Below are 15,452 nucleotides of genomic sequence, written 5' to 3'. Positions count from 1 at the left end.
TTATTCATTGAAAACCAGAAGTCTCTGGTGAGACTGTAGCTCTACTGGTCTGTACGTATATCTGTACGTATAATAGAGGAAAAGTAGCACTTGGATTTGAAACTTGCAACAGGCATCAATAAAGAGCATTATGTATCTTAATGTTGTCTACTTGTATGGAAAATTATATTGAAATCAGACCAAAGTTTTAGAAGTGGTAGCATTTTAAAGAATTTTCAAATAAAATTCTATTTTTAGTAACCATGGCAACGCCGTTCATCGAAATAAAAAACTGAAGCACTAAATTGTGTTTCTTAGTGTAGGCTCCCTGTATGCCGAGTTATATTGAAATCAGACCAAAACTTTAGGATGGGTAACATTTTATAGGAGTTTCACAGAACTTTCTATTTTTAGTAACCATGGCAATGTATAAGGACCAAAACTGTAGGAGGAGTAGCATTTTTGAAAAAAAAAATGATTACAGACGGATGACGGATACCTTGCTATCGCATAAGCTTTTCTGATCTCTGACCAGTAAAGCTAAAAAGACAAAAACGCGCCGACCCAGAGGGGGGAGGAGGGGTCGAGGGGGCACTTTAAGAAGGGTGGAAGGAGCATAAGATCGATTGATGGTATGACATTAATTGAAAAAACTCAGCAGCTTCTTGATATTTTGCCCGGAAATCAAAGTTTTGCACACACATGCAGGAAATGTATGAATTTACGACCTTGACCTTTCAGGACTTTGACATTTTGGCCTCAAAATATATACGGGTCTTCCTTAGACCATAGAGAGTTGTAGTATAAAGTCTCATTGCAAAAGCTCAGGCGCTTCTCAGACATCTCACGGAAACGTGTTAAGACGGACCAAATATTTGACTTTATGACCTTAATCTTTGACCTTTTGACCTCATAATTAATAGGGGTCTTCCTTGGGCCAAAGGGAGTAATATTGTGTAAAATTCTATTGCAAATGCTCTAAGGGTTCTCGAGATATTGCGTGGAAACGAGGCGTTACAGAAGACAGAACTAAAGACAGACAGACGGACCGAAATTGACATCACCTACTTTTAGTGGGGGGACAAAAAGATGGAGCTTGACATCCGAACAGTTTAAATGTTTAAAGTTTCAGTGAAGTAGAAGGAAGTATATCGAAGGGTCATGGGCCACAATGCTCACCTGAATCAATATGACCCTAAGTATACTATTCTTCATCATCAGATTTTTTCTCCGTTATATTTACCTTTGCCCTATTGTAGCCCCATCCTACCGCCAGGCCTGAGGACCATAACTGAGAACAGACTCAAGTCAAAAGTTGATTTTGAATAGCTTGTTATGGCTTAAGTCTTTTCTCAGTTTATGGTCTTGGGATTAGTAGTAATGAGTTTGAAAAAAAAATGAATCTAAACTGTCTGAGGAGGCTCCACATTCATATGACTAAACATGGCTGAGGTGTTCTTGCGAAGGTTTTTAATCATGACTTGAATCCACACTACTCGAGTGTATGCTGTATGCAAACTTATATAATAAAATAAAATAAATATGATTATAATAATGTAAACATAAAGGAATGGATAAAGAGTCTTGCTTATGTTTTTAAAAAAGTAAACTTACTCATATTTTATATGAGCAAACGTCTTAGCAATTTCAAAAATTAAATATTTATGTACATTTCACTTGTATATTGCTTTTCTACCAGGTATAGTTAAAACATAAAGCTGTAGAGGGTACCAGAGGCACCTCAGCTTATTCCCTACTATTTTGCTGCCCAAAAAGATATTTTCCTTTAAAATGGAACATTGGAGATGGATCAATTTTGTAAACTATTTAGTGGATTATGCAATCGTACAGGTGTTTTCATCCTCGCAAGCCAGGGGTCTTGAGTCAACACGTTGAGCACTGTCCAACGGCGAGGATTGGGTGTTTTAAGTCTCAGTAACTTGGATTACTAATTGATAATTATTGATCGTGTGAGATATCCAAGTTCAAGTTATGTGTAATATATATGTTAAGCATGATTTTCCATAAGAAAGATGTACAAGCTCGAATCCACTCAGAAAAAAATTCCCAGAATAACGATTGTTCGTCTTGAGATGTATTTTGTTCTACTGGAAATCTCATTCTACTGTACGGAATATCCAAAATTCCCAGTATGATTTCGACGCATTTTAAGAGGCATGATTATGTATGTCATCACAAATAGGATAAATGAGAAGCATCATATCGACTAAAACAAAATTTACCATTCACAAAGCAATTTCACAAGGACACTAAGCATCCAAGGAAAGCGCAAGATACAGTAGAGTGAACATAATATCGCAACATGGGAATGAATGTGTAAGATAAATTCATATGATTTTACTGACAATAATAACAATGGTAAAAATAATGGATAAATATTGAAATGTTTGACAATAATAACAATGGTAAAAATAATGGATAAATATTGAAATGTTTACCAGTAAAACAAGTGTTTTGAGCATGCTAAAGCTGCAAATGACCCAAAGAATTTTCATTCACGTTGCATACAATTACTGTTGAACTCATTCTATCTAATAAAAAAAAATAATTGCTATCAGAGGAAAAATTAAAGATAATACCGTCAGTAAGTAAAATTAAAGCATTTCCCCTAATAATTTGTTGTTTGATCAATTTATCATTGAAAAATTATTTATCAAAATAATTGATGAATAACTTCTCATTTCCCAAATGCACACTTTGTACTGCAAATACGAAAAGATCGACCTCTCCTGTAGCCGATAACAATTTATCCAAGAACTAGTGTTTTCAGTTTTGCTATTTAAAAGGTTTCCTCACAAATATAAGGTATGATGCCAGTCATTCATCACCCCCTCCCCCCCCCCCCCCCAGTTCTAGGGATCCGCTACATAACTGAAATTGCAATTTTAACAATATTTGTCGATTTTATCTTTTGAGACATTTTCGAGGCAGTCCACCGAAAAACCAGGCAGTTTTGTATTAATGGGCGTCACATCGAAGGTGAAGGTGAGGACTATTTGAAATTTTATTGAAACCAATATCAATGTACTAGTAGTCCAAATGGAATATTAAATGTAAATGAACATGTTAACGAAGAGTTACAAAATTAGATATTCGAGAAACGTAGGTCTAAAAACAGTGTTGTCATTGTTTCGTGAATTTTCATACTCTCAAAATGAAAATACGGAGAACTCATTAGGCCTATGAGAAGGAATATGGTTCTTTAAGAGTACTTATCTCAATACTCATTTAAGAGTATTTATCATTTATTTTAATACTTATTAATAATATAAAATATTTTGTAAAAAAAGAATATGAGTATATGAACTATAGTAGCCAATGCTACATGCATTAACACATGAAAGTTGAAGAAATCCCGTTTTTGTGGAAATGATAGTATAAAATAAGTTAAGTTAGTAAGCAGAGGCAAAATTTATTTCTTTACGTTTTTACTTCGGTATTCTCAGTGAAACTTCGTATCTTAAGAAACTGGTTTTTCATGCACGAGCGCTTTAGCGCTCACTATAAATACAATTACTGGGGTATGTTCGATTTATGCGACGTTCGTTACAAAGAATCGTAGATTGTTCTGTGTCTCTGGCTTTCCCTGGCCTCCCAGCCCTTGCATTGTTTATCTTGTAAAATTTATGAGTTTGATTTGTATGTTTTGAATAAAAATGGGGGGGGGGGGGTGAAAAACAAATAAATAAAAAGGTATGAAAAGGTTTTTTTTTTTAAGTGTAGTTGAAATAAATTTCATTAATTGATAAGTTTTGATGTTTTTTGATAGAATGTAATGAATGTTAAACATGCAGCAATTTACAAATGGATGTAATTTTTGTCATGCTACCGGAAACACTCATTTTTCATTTGGTTCATTTGGCCCTCCAAGAAAAAAAATCCAAAATAAATTAAATTTTATTATAACAATTGATTTATTTAAATTCAGTATAGATTTCATAATTATCAAGGCCAGAAATGATGTATTATTTTTTAAAAGTAATTTGAATACACTTCCGGTTTTACGAGCTCGTGCAAACCGTGAGTAAAGTTCGTGTAAAGGCGGGCAGTCCGATTTCAGACGGTTCATCGACTCTACAGATTAGAAGATGCACATTACTCATAAAACGAAGGAATTTTTGTGAGTATGTTTGTTATAAATCGTTGATTTGTATGAAATGTATAATTCTAGGAAACTCTGATATCGAGGGGTTTAGCGGTAAAGTTAGACGAACAATCATAATTCATGACCAAATAGGTTATAGCCATATTTGAAGAACCCATTCCTATAAATAGATAATTTCTATCAGATAATTTTAGGTCAAAATGCTGTTGGATCTTTAATAAGTGCTGTACATATCAAACACGTTTCGACTTTTCTCTTTCTGTGTTTTTAAAAAAAAATCCCCTTGCAATATACCAGTCGTATTAACCTGAGGGACAATTAAGAGATCCATATTTTTTTTCTTAGAAGCGTGAGGGGGGTGTTTGAATAAATCAGATTCATGATCTTTTAAAAAAGAGAAATAAAAAAAAATCTGTCTTCTTACTCCTTTGTTTCTCTTCACAATGACTCCAAACAGGGAGTGGGGAGAAGGAGAAGGGGGTTAAATTCAGTTATCTACTTGATATACTGAAGGAATCACTGTCTAGTTAGTATAGTATGCCAGGGCATCAATAATAGTGAGAAATTTGGGATAATTTGCATAACAGTTGAAGCCAGCTATGCATAAATTATCCCACTTTTACCAGTATCATTGATGTCCATGGCATACTATACTGAGACAGTGATTCCTATATTTCCATTTCTTTGTGAAATAAAATTGTAGATTTAGATTTTAAAAGTGTAGAATAACAGGTCCAGCACAATACCCTGATAAAGGTATATATAGCTTGATAAAGCTATATAGCTTGATCAAGGTCTTACTTTTCATGCACGAGTGGACACAGTGATACTGACCACAACTCATAAGACAGTCGCATGGATTTACATGCAAATCTGGCCTCATTAGCTTTAGACACAAAGAAAACTCGCATGAGATTTGAGATAAATTCTGGTAGAATTATGAAGAAATCAACACCACCAACTTTCAAATAGTTATCACAGAGAAATTAAATAGAAATGGAAATATTTACTGAAAATATTAGGACTTTGTTATTAACTTTCTGACCATCCATACTACTTGTAGTATATTTGGCTTCATTAAAATAACTATAAGATAAATAATTGTACCATGACATGTTTACATGAATTGGCTTTTGCATGTGAGAATGGTTCGAGTTCCACATTTAAATAGTTTTATCTCCTCTAAGCTTCCAACCTTCCATCTGTCAAATTTTGCATTTAGCCTCGTTTCTTGCATTTAGCCCAGTTTCAAAGACACTGTTCTTGAGAATTAAGATTTTAATCAAGATTCAAATTATGAATTCAAATTTATGTCGGTATATTTAATCTGGCATCCTTTACTTGAATTTTCATGTGGCATAGACTTTAATTACTCTTCTTTATTTTGTGTTGAGCTCAGTATGAAAATAATTATTTAAAATTTTGTTATGATAAACTTTTGATTATAATCAGACCAGCTCACTCATACATATTGCCAATAAGGGATCGACATTAACGGTAGTTTGATGGCCCGGGACAAGTAATTTTTAGTCCGGGCAAGTGAAACTATCGATGTACTGATATATTTGTTAGAAACACTTTAAAATTCAACATTAATTTATAAACAATAAACACAATAAATTGAACACTTGATTTCCACCAATTTTGCATTTGGAATCCCTCGGTACCGTTTCTGGAGTATACCCTCTGTAAGAAATCGGGTTAATGTTATTCTGTTTTCTTTCGTAGTTTACAAAAATATGCTCTCCATCTGACAACTTACATTACATTCCTATTGTGAAAGGTTATTTATTCACTATTACAGATTCTGAATATAAATATTCTCGGTGCACAATGTATCTTGATTCAAAACATGGCAACGTACTATTTTCTTTTTAGCGAGGGTGAAAAGTTAAATTTCGGGGAAAAATTCGTAGGAAAATAATATTCCTGTATTGCTGTGTGTGTTCTCAGGATAGAAAATGACAAAGGAAAGTAGTAAACATATGTTTACAAAAAATTAAATGTAGCATCACTTCAATATCAACATTTTCCCTGGCAGTTAAGTTCAAAAAAGATATAATTTGTCACTCTGAAAGTTCATATTTACAATTAACAAATTAATATACAGTAACTGAATTTTCTTCTTTAAAAATTTTGGGCAACTAAGTTTTACCTTCGGACAAGTCAAAATTGTAGTTCACTTGGCTGAAGGACAAGTGAATATAAAGGTTTTAATGTCTATCCCTGATTTCTGGGAACTTTTCAACAAATTGTCATTATTTTCTGAGCTATGACCTTTTCCTTTATCTTAGCCTTACTATTCACCACTTTATTACAATTTGTCACAAATATTTCACAAATTGCCATTCATTATAGAGTTCACCCCACTTTTCACCATTTTGAATTTAACTGATTTTCAAAGAAACTGTTACTTCAAACTTAAAAAAAGATACATCTTTACAAGAATTACTTGTATATTCAACTTTGTCTCTATTGTCTTATCTTGACCTCACTATTATTTTTTTAAAGATGAGGATCTATTTCAGGATATTGTTCTCACATACAATATATATGTTAACTCTACCGATTTAGGCGGGAGTCTACCGCTTTTTCACTCCATCTCCCACCTACTGATTTTATTCATAAATCTACCACTTTTCTACAAAAGTCTTGTCTAAAGTATTTTAGGTTCGCTTGGGTATCCATTTTTAAGTCATCTGAGTAAACTCAGGTGAGTGCCTATTGCTATCCGTTTTCGTCCGTCATCATCCGTTGTGCGTTAACATTTGAACATTTTCAACTTCTTCTCTGAAACTGCAGAACCAATTTCAACCAATTTTGGCATATAGCATCTATGGGTGAAGAGGAATAAAGATTGTGAATTTCATGGTCAATGCCCCCTGGGGCCTGGGGGCATGACCAAAACCGTTAGAATTATAGTACAATCTTTAAAAATCTTCTTCTTTACTCCTGGACATCAAGCAGTCAAACTGTTGGTATGATTGTAATCAGCATCTACCAAAATTGTGAAATTCATGGCCCCAGGGTCAGGAATTCTAGTGCTAGGGAGGGGCTTAATAGATTATATAATGAAAATGCAAAATTTCTTTGAAGTTCTTCTTTTCTGCTCCTGGGCATTAAATAAACTAAACAAGTGCATAGTTAAGTTGAATATAGCTGCCTCTTCCAAAATTGTGAATCTCATGGCCCCACCGGTTAGGATTTTAAAGTTCTAGTGCTAGGGTGGGGCTATATAGATTATATAGTGAAAATACATAAATTCTTTGAAATTCTTTTTCTCTGATCATGGGCATTAATTAAACAAACCAAGTGCATAGGTATGTTGAATAAGACTGCATGCCTCTTCTAAAATTGTGAATTTCATGGCCCTATTGTCCGGTGTTCTAGTGCTAGGGTGGGGCTATACATATAGATTATATAATATATAGTGAAAATGCATTATTTCTTTGAAATTCTTCTTCTTTGCTAATGGACATTAAATAAACTAACCAAGTGCATAGTTATGTTGAATAAGGCTGCTTCTTCCAAAATTGTGACCCAGGGTCAGGGTTTCTAGTGCTAGGACGGGACTATAAAGATTATATAGTGAAAATCTTTGAAAATCTTCTTTTCTGCGCCTTGGTATTAAACTAATTAATTATGTACATAGTTATGAGGAGGAAGGATGCCTCTTTGAGATTTGTGAATTTCAGGGCTTCTTGTGTTAGGGCGGGGCTCTAATGTTTATACATGTATAATGAAAATGCGTGAATTCTTTAAAAATATTTTCAATTGCTCCTGGGTATTATGCCAATGATTTAAGTACATATTTATGATGAAGAAAGCTGCCTTTTCCAAAATGGTTAATTTTTGGGCCCCTGGATCAGAGGTACTTGAAAAGGTGGGGGGGGGGGGTACATAGCTGAGCTGAAGGGTAAAGTGAACATGATTTTCTGTTCAAGAAGAGTCTGGGTGTGTGTTTGTCATTAGTTGTCTGTAATCATTTTACGTTTTCAAATTATTCACCAGAACTTCAAACAACTAGGCTAAATTTTAATTAAACTTGCCACAAAGTATCCTTCGATAAAGTGGATTAAGGGATTATGCAATACATGTAGTTATGGCAAGTCCTTCAAATGAAGGAGTTCAGTACTTAGCAACAGTTTGTACAGAAGCCCACATTGCCCAAGGTGTTAAGTTACGGGCTGCTTTTGTAGCACTTCTGGATCCCAGTTTTGCATTATAACTTGATCAGAGCAGCCAGGGGGCTTCTTTGATCTCCAGTTTTTCTGTGTTTTCAGGAGCGTTGATCCCTGCAAGACGTACAACAACATTTCAAAGGGATTTCAAAGAGGAGGAGATGAATGCTAACCCGGAAGGATCCCAACAGCAGGCAAGAAGAGAAGAGGAGGTAAGATTCACAATGTACATCTTGCAGCCTTTTGTGATCTTTACCTTGCCAAATGATGTTGACAGTATCAGCATCTGACCTCTTGTTCTCCAATTGGCAGTATGCGCAACCAACAGCAGAGCGAAGCCCAGTCCGCCACAGCCCCAGCCGAGCAGGGGATCCAGCTCAGCCCAACGCAGCCCAGCCCAGCAGAGGTTTCAATTCCACTACCAGGAAGAATAACAGAGAAGCATTTTCAATTTATTTCTTTCCTTCTGTCTCTTCTCTGTCTTCTGAGCACTTCCCTAATCTAACAGAACTAACCATCCCCTACCCCTAACACTCATTTTGTTGTAATTTCATTGAATTTGTGTGCTTTGTTTCATTGTTTCAAATTTTTACTAATCTCCTCTCAGTTGTATATTTTCAGGCACTCGGACGTGGTACAACGCGGGAGCACCCAGCCATGCCCAGCCACAGATGAAGAGGAAGGAGCCCATCGCCCAACTTTGTCTAGCAGCCAACATTGGCCAAGGCGGTGAGTAACGGGCTTCTTTTTTAGCACTTCTGGATCCCTGTTTTGCATTACAACTTGATCAGAGCAGCTAGGGTTCTTCTTTTGACCTCTTGTTTTTCTGTGTTTTCAGGAGCGTCGATCACAACCACACGTACAGCAGCATTCTGGGGAGCAAGGATGGACTGCGACCGCACATGGAAGAGAGGGTAAGATTCATGTCCAACCTGAATTTACTGTGTTTCATGTTTTACTCATCTCACTTGATGAAGACTGTGATCTCTCTTGATGTCTGGTTTGTGTACTGTAGGTATGCGGTGTGATGCAGCCCTCTATTCCCCAGAAGAGCAGACTGTCACCAGTAGGCAGCAGTTCTGCAATGCACTGCGGTCAATCCCTAATGTGTAGGTAAGACGCAGTATGAAATTCTTGCAGTGTGTCCAATTTCATTAGTGCGCGTTCGTGTTGAAAGGTATCTTAACTTTGCTTTTTGCACTCGCTGAAATCTTGTAAACTGTAGGAAATTGTTTTGATGTTTGGATTCTGCTTTGTTAGCAGAAGAGGAGGTATATGCTGACCCGGAAGGATTCCAACTGCAGTCAAGAAGAGAAGAGGAGGTAAGATTGACAATGTACATCTTGCAGCCTTTTATGATCTTTGCCTTGCCAAAAAATGTTGACCTATCAGCATCTGACCTCTTGTTTTCCAATTGACAGGATGCACAGCCAGCAGCCAAGCCCAGCCAAGCCCAGCCCAGTCCTCCACAGCCCCAGCCCAGCAGGGGATCCAGCTCAGCCCAACGCAGCCCAGCCTGGCCGAGGTTCCAATTCCACTACCAGGGAGCATAACAGAGAAGCATTTTCAATTCATTTCTTTCCTTCTGTCTCTTCTCTGTCTTCTGAGCACTTCCCTAATCTAACAGAACTAACCATCCCCTACCCCTAACATTCATTTTGTTGTAATTTCATTGAATTTGTGTGCTTTGTTTCATTGTTTTGAATTTTTACTAATCTCCTCTCAGTTGTATATTTTCAGGCACTCGGACATGGTACAACACTGGAGCACCCAGCCAGCCAGCCAGCCAGCCAGCCAGCGGCCCAGCCACAGATGAAGAGGAAGAGCCCATCGCCCAGCTTTGTCTAGCAGCCAACATTGGCCAAGGCGGTGAGTAACGGGCTTGTTTTGTAGCACTTCTACATCCCTGTTTTACATTACAACTTGATCAGAGCAGCTAGGGTTCTTCTTTTGACCTCTTGTTTTTCTGTGTTTTCAGGAGTGTCGATCACAACCACATGTGCAGCAGCATTCTGGGGAGCAAGGATCGACTGCGACCGCACATGGAAGAGAGGGTAAGATTCATGTCCAACCTGAATTTACTGTGTTGATTTATGTTTTACTCATCTCACTTGATGAAGACTGTGATCTCTCTTGATGTCTTGTCTGTGTACTGTAGGTATGCGGTGTGATGCAGCCCTCTATTCCCAAGAAGAGCAGACATTCACCAGTAGGCAGCAGTTCTGCAATGCACTGCGGTCAATCCCTAATGTGTAGGTAAGACGCAGTATGAAATTCTTGCAGTGTGTCCAATTTTATTAGTGCGCATTCGTGTTGAAAGTTATCTTAACTTTGCTTTTTGCACTCGCTGAAATCTTGTAAACTGTAGGAAGTTGTTTTGATGTTTTGATTCTGCTTTGTTAGCAGAAGAGGAGGTGTATGCTGAGCCGGAAGGATTCCAACTGCAGTCAAGAAGAGAAGAGGAGGTAAGATTGACAATGTACATCTTGCAGCCTTTTGTGATCTTTGCCTAGCCAAAAATGTTGACCTATCAGCATCTGACCTCTTGTTTTCCAATTGACAGGATGCACAGCAAGCAGCCAAGCCCAGCCCAGTCCTCTACAGCCCCCGCCCAGTAGGGGATCCAGCTCAGCCCAACGCAGCCCAGCCCAGCCGAGGTTCTAATTCCACTACCAGGAAGCATAACAGAGAAGCATTTTCAATTTATTTCTTTCCTTCTGTCGTCTTCAGAGCACTTCCCTAATCTAACAGAACTAACCATCCCCTACCCCTAACATTCATTTTGTTGTAATTTCATTGAATTTGTGTGCTTTGTTTCATTGTTTTGAATTTTTATTAATCTCGTCTCAGTTGTATATTTTCACGCACTCGGACGTGGTACAACCCGGGAGCACCCAGTCAGCAAGCCGCCCAGCCGCAGATGAAGAGGAAGGAGCCCATCGCCCAGCTTTGTCTAGCAGCCAACATTGGACAAGGCGGTGAGTAACGGGCTTCTTTTTTAGCACTTCTGGATCCCTGTTTTGCATTACAACTTGATCAGAGCAGCTAGGGTTCTTCTTTTGACCTCTTGTTTTTCTGTGTTTTCGGGAGTGTCGATCACAACCACACGTACAGCAGCATTCCGTTGTATATTTGTTTCATTGTTTTGAATTTTTACTAATCTCGTCTCAGTTGTATATTTTCAGGCACTTGGACGTGGTACAACGCAGTAGCACCCAGCCAGCCGCCACCCAGCCAGCCAGCCACAGATGAAGAGGAAGGAGCCCATCGCCCAGCTTTGTCTAGCAGCCAACACTGGCCAAGGCGGTGAGTAATGCGCTTCTTTTTTTGCACTTCTGGATCCCTGTTTTGCATTACAACTTGATCAGAGCAGCTAGGGTTCTTCTTTTGACCTCTTGTTTTTCTGTGTTTTCAGGGGCGTCGATCACAACCACATGTACAGCAGCATTCTGGGGAGCAAGGATCGACTGCGACCGCACATGAAAGAGAGGGTAAGATTCATGTCCAACCTGAATTTACTGTGTTGATTCATGTTTTACTCATCTCACCTCACTTGATGAAGACTGTGATCTCTCTTGATGTCTGGTTTGTGTACTGTAGGTATGCGGTGTGATGCAGCCCTCTATTCCTAAGAAGAGCAGACTGTCACCAGTAGGCAGCAGTTCTGCAATGCACTGCGGTCAATCCCTAATGTGTAGGTAAGACGCAGTATGAAATTCTTGCAGTGTGTCCAATTTTATTAGTGCGCATTCGTGTTGAAAGTTATCTTAACTTTGCTTTTTGCACTCGCTGAACTTGTAAACTAGGAAGTTGTTTTGATGTTTTGATTCTCCTTTGTTAGCAGAAGAGGAGGTGTATGCTGACCCGGAAGGATTCCAACTGCAGTCAAGAAGAGAAGAGGAGGTAAGATTGACAATGTACATCTTGCAGCCTTTTGTGATCTTTGCCTAGCCAAAAATGTTGACCTATCAGCATCTGACCTCTTGTTTTCCAATTGACAGGATGCGCAGCCAGCAGCCAAGCCCAGCCCAGTCCGCCCCAGCCCCAGCCCAGGAGGGGATCCAGCTCAGCCCAACGCAGCCCAGCCCAGCCGAGGTTCCAATTCCACTACCAGGAAGCATAACAGAGAAGCATTTTGAATTTATTTCTTTCCTTCTGTCTCTTCTCTGTCTTCAGCACTTCCCTAATCTAACAGAACTAACCATCCCCTACCCCTAACATTCATTTTGTTGTAATTTCATTGAATTTGTGTGCTTTGTTTCATTGTTTTGTATTTTTACTAATCTCGTCTCAGTTGTATATTTTCAGGCACTCGGACGTGGTACAACGCGGGAGCACCCAGCCAGCCAGCCGCCCAGCCACAGATGAAGAGGAAGGAGCCCATCGCCCAGCTTTGTCTAGCAGCCAACATTGGCCAAGGCGGTGAGTAACGGGCTTCTTTTTTAGCACTTCTGGATCCCTGTTTTGCATTACAACTTGATCAGAGCAGCTAGAGTTCTCTACTGTGTTGATTTATGTTTTACTCATCTCAATTGATGAAGACTGTGATCTCTCTTGATGTCTTGTCTGTGTACTGTAGGTATGCGGTGTGATGCAGCCCTCTATTCCCAAGAAGAGCAGACTTTTGACCTCTTGTTTTTCTGTGTTTTCGGGAGTGTCGATCACAACCACACGTACAGCAGCATTCCGTTGTATATTTGTTTCATTGTTTTGAATTTTTACTAATCTCGTCTCGGTTGTATATTTTCAGGCACTTGGACGTGGTACAACGCGGGCGCACCCAGCGAGCCAGCCGCCCAGCCACAGATGAAGAGGAAGGAGCCCATCGCCCAGCTTTGTTTAGCAGCCAACCTTGGCCAAGGCGGTGAGTAACGGGCTTGTTTTGTAGCACTTCTGGATCCCTGTTTTGCATTACAACTTGATCAGAGCAGCTAGGGTTCTTCTTTTGACCTCTTGTTTTTCTGTGTTTTCAGGAGCGTCGATCACAACCACATGTACAGCAGCATTCTGGGGAGCAAGGATCGACTGCGACCGCACATGGAAGAGAGGGTAAGATTCATGTCCAACCTGAATTTACTGTGTTGATTTATGTTTTACTCATCTCACTTGATGAAGACTGTGATCTCTCTTGATGTCTTGTCTGTGTACTGTAGGTATGCGGTGTGATGCAGCCCTCTATTCCCAAGAAGAGCAGACTGTCACCAGTAGGCAGCAGTTCTGCAATGCACTGCGGTCAATCCCTAATGTGTAGGTAAGACGCAGTATGAAATTCTTGCAGTGTGTCCAATTTCATTAGTGCGCGTTCGTGTTGAAAGGTACCTTAACTTTGCTTTTTGCACTCGCTGAAATCTTGTAAACTGTAGGAAGTTGTTTTGATGTTTTGATTCTGCTTTGTTAGCAGAAGAGGAGGTGTATGCTGAGCCGGAAGGATTCCAACTGCAGTCAAGAAGAGAAGAGGAGGTAAGATTGACAATGTACATCTTGCAGCCTTTTGTGATCTTTACCTTGCCAAAAAATGTTGACCTATCAGCATCTGACCTCTTGTTTTCCAATTGACAGGATGCGCAGCCAGCAGCCAAGCCCAGCCCAGTCCGCCCCAGCCCAGGAGGGGATCCAGCTCAGCCAAACTCAGCCCAGCCATGCCGAGGTTCCAATTCCACTACCAGGAAGCATAACAGAGAAGCATTTTGAATTTATTTCTTTCCTTCTGTCTCTTCTCTGTCTTCTGAGCACTTCCCTAATCTAACAGAACTAACCATCCCCTACCCCTAACATTCATTTTGTTGTAATTTCATTGAATTTGTGTGCTTTGTTTCATTGTTTCAAATTTTTACTAATCTCCTCTCAGTTGTATATTTTCAGGCACTCGGACATGGTACAACACTGGAGCACCCAGCCAGCCAGCCAGCCAGCCAGCGGCCCAGATGAAGAGGAAGAGCCCATCGCCCAGCTTTGTCTAGCAGCCAACATTGGCCAAGGCGGTGAGTAACGGGCTTGTTTTGTAGCACTTCTACATCCCTGTTTTACATTACAACTTGATCAGAGCAGCTAGGGTTCTTCTTTTGACCTCTTGTTTTTCTGTGTTTTCAGGAGCGTCGATCACAACCACACGTACAGCAGCATTCTGGGGAGCAAGGATCGACTGCGACCGCACATGGAAGAGAGGGTAAGATTCATGTCCAACCTGAATTTACTGTGTTGATTCATGTTTTACTCATCTCACCTCACTTGATGAAGACTGTGATCTCTCTTGATGTCTTGTCTGTGTACTGTAGGTATGCGGTGTGATGCAGCCCTCTATTCCCAAGAAGAGCAGACTGTCACCAGTAGGCAGCAGTTCTGCAATGCACTGCGGTCAATCCCTAATGTGTAGGTAAGACGCAGTATGAAATTCTTGCAGTGTGTCCAATTTCATTAGTGCGTGTTCGTGTTGAAAGGTACATTAACTTTGCTTTTTGCACTCGCTGAAATCTTGTAAACTAGGAAGTTGTTTTGATGTTTTGATTCTGCTTTGTTAGCAGAAGAGGAGGTGTATGCTGACCCGGAAGGATTCCAACTGTAGTCAAGAAAAGAAGAGGAGGTAAGATTGACAATGTACATCTTGCGGCCTTTTGTGATCTTTGCCTTGCCAAAAAATGTTGACCTATCAGCATCTGACCTCTTGTTTTCCAATTGACAGGATGCGCAGCCAGCAGCCAAGCCCAGCCCAGTCCTCCACAGCCCCAGCCCAGCAGGGGATCCAGCTCAGCCCAACGCAGCCCAGCCCGGCCGAGGTTCCAATTCCACTACCAGGAAGCATAACAGAGAAGCATTTTGAATTTATTTCTTTCCTTCTGTCTCTTCTCTGTCTTCTGAGCACTTCCCTAATCTAACAGAACTAACCATCCCCTACCCTTAACATTCATTTTGTTGTAATTTCATTGAATTTGTGTGCTTTGTTTCATTGTTTTAAATTTTTACTAATCTCCTCTCAGTTGTATATTTTCAGGCACTTGGACGTGGTACAAGCTGGAGCACCTACCCACCCACCCAGCTGCAGATGAAGAGCTCACTCTAACAAACTAATCTAACAAATAACTCTAACAATTCATCCTAACAAATCATCCTAACCAACTACCAATAAATCATCGTAACAAATAGGGGTGGGATGATAAACTGATACATAC

The 15,452-nt window shown here is 39.5% G+C and overlaps 3 long non-coding RNA genes across 4 annotated transcripts; all 3 read left to right on the top strand.

Annotated features, from left to right (window-relative positions):
• Window positions 1-11,885: 11,885 nt before the first annotated feature.
• LOC134246052 (uncharacterized) lies at window positions 11,886-12,708 on the top strand. Its single transcript, XR_009987570.1, has 3 exons — window positions 11,886-11,984; window positions 12,128-12,189; window positions 12,288-12,708. It is a non-coding gene; the product is annotated as an uncharacterized LOC134246052 (long non-coding RNA).
• Window positions 12,709-13,011: 303 nt separating this feature from the next.
• LOC134246050 (uncharacterized) lies at window positions 13,012-14,187 on the top strand. Of its 2 annotated transcripts, none has more exons than XR_009987568.1 (4): window positions 13,012-13,335; window positions 13,440-13,537; window positions 13,688-13,746; window positions 13,846-14,187. It is a non-coding gene; the product is annotated as an uncharacterized LOC134246050 (long non-coding RNA). The 2 variants fall into 2 exon arrangements; XR_009987567.1 differs by having other exon boundaries at window positions 13,014-13,335; window positions 13,685-13,746.
• Window positions 14,188-14,224: 37 nt separating this feature from the next.
• On the top strand, window positions 14,225-15,452 carry LOC134246051 (uncharacterized). The gene is made up of 5 exons (XR_009987569.1): window positions 14,225-14,267; window positions 14,377-14,452; window positions 14,562-14,659; window positions 14,805-14,866; window positions 14,966-15,452. It is a non-coding gene; the product is annotated as an uncharacterized LOC134246051 (long non-coding RNA).

This window comes from Saccostrea cucullata, unplaced genomic scaffold, assembly GCF_032062105.1.
Source record: "Saccostrea cucullata isolate Sc308-1 unplaced genomic scaffold, CSIRO_AGI_Scuc_v1 ctg217, whole genome shotgun sequence".
Taxonomy (NCBI): domain Eukaryota; kingdom Metazoa; phylum Mollusca; class Bivalvia; order Ostreida; family Ostreidae; genus Saccostrea; species Saccostrea cuccullata.
This window is presented reverse-complemented; position numbering and strand designations above follow the sequence as displayed.